We start from the raw sequence: 4,052 nt of genomic DNA on the forward strand, positions 1-4,052 counted from the left end.
GCACAATGCTGAGACCTTCTATAATATTCGCGAATATTAAACGCAGTTACTATATGGCTAATTCGCCTTTAATATCGCTAAACTTATTATTATTTATTATTTATTATATATTTATTCGTTTAAGAATTATTTTATAACCCTATTACTGCTTATAACTAACTAGGATATTTATACGCGTATATAATTCTAACGAGCAAACCTACCTAGACGACCTACCTTAACTACACCATTATCTACAACCTCTGTAACCGACTACCAGCACACCGCCAGAGCACCACACTGACTCGACTGCATATCAAACTGTCACCATTTCAGTCACCTACCTCTTGACTCGCTCACCGACCTCGTCTCTGACTCGGTCACTGACTCGGTCACTGACTCGGTCAATTACTCCTTATTATCTGCACCTTCTCATGTATATATATCACTTGATTTCCATAGATTTAGAATTAAGTCGTTTATTTAATTCTTCCACACTGCAAAGCTTATAGTTATAAGCCCGGATTACACTACCTACTAACCAATTAATTAAATCGTACTACCTATTACACCATCTGTTAAAGCAATTAATCTACTACCTTATTTAAGAAGTTACTACTTCTACTACCTTTACAGTGTCTTAAGCTTCTTCACCTATTAAACGAATGGACAATTAACCTTGACCGATGACCGTACCCGACCAATAAACGAACCGTCTAATTAAATCAAAAGTTCGGAACGTTAAAATAAGGTTTTCGCTAAGCCGCTAATTAGACCCTACCTAACCTATTAAAATCCTAAAAATAATAACTATAAATAAATTAAAGGTTAACCTTATCCTTAACTAGCCTTCTAATTAGATATAGTGGTTTTTTATTATTTAAGACATAGCCAAAACGAATAAGGTATGGCAATATATTAACCCATTAAAGAAGGAAAAGAATCTTCCTATACTAGAACTACTAAGTCGACCTACACTAAGAGATGTACTACTAACGGCTATATTAATAGCGAAGCTAGAACCAAACTAACTTATTACCTATAACTAGCTCTATTCCAAATATAAGGACAATCTCTAAATATACTAAAAATAAGAATAGGCTGTTAATGATATTAGCAACTATATTGTGCGAACAATATTAGTAGCCTACCTCCCTCTTATTAATAGCCTAGATACAGTATACAGACGGCTATAAGCACTTAAGAAAGCTCTAGCTCCTACTATATTAGGTTAAAAGCACAATATCCTTAATTAATATACGGCTTTAAAAGCCTATAATAAAAAGCGGAGCATTAATAAATAGCTAAACAGCTAGCGGAACGTCTATAAGCTTACAGAATAATTAGAGCTACTAGACGTATAAGGCTTTAGGCCACACTACGATTTTATTTAAGCAATTAAGCCTATCTCTTCTAGCTTTATAGGAGCTCTAGAAGTAGATTTTATTTATAAGAAATACAAGGACGAAGAAGCCCTATCTATTATTAACCTAATTAAAGAATTTAAGGAGCACTACCGCATGTAGTAAGTAGCATCGTTATCTACCACTACTAATAGCTCTGCCTTTATAACCTTATAAGGCAATTCCAATTCTAATTTAGATTCTAACCCCAATTTAAATCCTAATTCAAAATGGTATAAGAAATGCATCTACGGTCGCAAACATTAATATAGTAACTGCTACTACATCGCCAAGTAGAAGCGCCCTTAAGGGTAGAAACCAAGGCCAGACGTCCTTAAGAAAATAGAAAAAATAATGTCTTCTATACCCTAGGTTAGATACATAGTTAACTATATTTAAAAAAAAGAACAGGAAATAAAGAGCATAGAATCTATAATTAATTTTAATTCTAAAACCCCACCGTCTAAGACCCCAACTAGCTATGCTGCTATATTTAGTACTAGTTAATTTCTATTTAAACTCTAGAACACCTAGATACTTAACCATAGTGTAGATACCTACGTCTATAATAACTAAGAAGACTTTACCTTCTCCTACCTAGCTATAGAAGACGACTACCTAATTACTAGCGGAAATTTTGAAAAAATATAAGTCTACGGAATAGTAACTATTACTGTTAATATACCTACTAGGAAGTCAAAAATGAAGCTATCCTATATAGCACTAGTACCTACTATATTTATAAATATTATAGCTCTATTAAGAGCTACTAATAATGATATCTATTTCGACTTAGAACAAAACATACTATACTATCTAGTAACTGATAAAATAGTCTACTATGTAAAACGACTAGGGGGCCACTGGGCACTGATGCATAGAGAGCCTATAAATACCCTAGATTTAACTTAATTAACATTCATAACATCTAAGAGATTCCAGCCTAGCTATATAGCCCGTAAACCAGTTAAAGCTACAGCTATTAAATAGCATAAAATACTTGGCTATGCAGGACCTGACGCTATTAAGCAGCTTCCTAAGCACGTTAATAGTATAGAGCTAACCAAATTAACTACTAAACAAGCACCGCTTAAAATCGAATGCGAAACTTGCTTATTAGCAAAGTATATATAGCAGATCTCTTAAAGACGAGAATACGAATTTCCAGCCACTCGACTATTTAAGCGGGTAGCATTTAATATTATTACCCTCGGAGAACTAGGGTACAGTAGCGATAGATATATAATGCACTTCTATTACACGTATTCTAAATTTAATTTTATATATACCTCTAAGAATAAGGACAAAGCTACTATTCTACCTACTATTTGCAAGACTTACTAGCTGATTAGAATACAATTCCACTAAAACGTCGTCTTCTTCTAGAGCGATAATAAACGAGCTTTTAGACAGATAGGAAACACCCTACAAACATAGTGCGCAGATAAAGGCATTACTTTTAAATACCGAGCCCCGAATACAGAAGAACAAAATTGTAGAGCTAAATAATCTAGACAAACCCTTATGGAACGATCTAGGGCTATACAGTTAGAAGCTTCCTTACCCCTATCTTTAGGACTAGAGGCGTTCCTTACCACTAGATATACCCTTAATTAAATACCAAATAAACAGCTAGGGTAGAGAACTCCCTATAAGGTTGCCTATAATAAGCTCCCTTTACTTACCTATATATATATATACGGCTGCAAAACCTATATACTGGATAAATAAATTAAAAGGGGAGACAAACTAGCTCCTCGTGCATTAATTAAACACCTAGTCGGCTACGATTTAACTAATATCTATTAAATCTAAATTCCGAGTCTCCGTAAGGTTATTTAAACTAAAGACGTTATATTTAACGAGACCTTATTCTATAACCCTAAGGGTTAAGACATTAACTACCTGCTAAGAAAAGCATTAGAAGATACCCTACAGACGATTAGTCTACTAGAACCTCTCTATAAGGATAAGTCTAAGGATAAATCTATCCTATATAGACCTACCTCAAATGCAGATTAAACGACTACACCTGAATCGAATAATTCGGCAGAGCCTCCTATAAAGGATATTAAGCAGTTACTAACTCCTAGTAGAATAGTATCTCCAGATCTGCTAAAAACAAACACTACACTAGGAGGACTTTAAGACGATATCCTAGATATAATTAAAATAACCCCTTCCTAGCTAAGTTTGCTAGAACCATTTAATACAGCTCCATAAGCTAATAAAGTTTTGGCCGAACCTTCTACCGACCTTATCCTACTAGAAGGATTAAAACGAATTTAATATTAAGCGTATATAGCAGCACTAACCAATCTATCTACCCTATTTAGTTACTATGCTGGCTTTACTATAGGACTAGTAAAGGATATTGACCGAACTAGATCCTTATCCTTATCTTTATATTAGGATAATCTTCCTCCTAAACTAAAGAACCTTAAGGATCTAAGAAATTATCTATTAACTACTGGCTTCTAAAAGGCTATAGAAAAAGAATATAATGACCTAAAACGCTAAGGGATATTTAAAATCGTACTAAAGGAAGAGGCAAGCAACGAGCAGATCCTACTACTAAAATAGGTCTTTAAATATAAGCTCGACAGCGACGGTTATCTTTAAAAGTTAAAAGCCTAACTATGTGTCCGCGGAGACCTATAGATTACCAAA

This window comes from Cenococcum geophilum (genome assembly GCF_001692895.1).
Source record: "Cenococcum geophilum 1.58 unplaced genomic scaffold K441scaffold_109, whole genome shotgun sequence".
In the NCBI taxonomy this organism is placed as follows: Eukaryota; Fungi; Ascomycota; class Dothideomycetes; order Gloniales; family Gloniaceae; genus Cenococcum; species Cenococcum geophilum.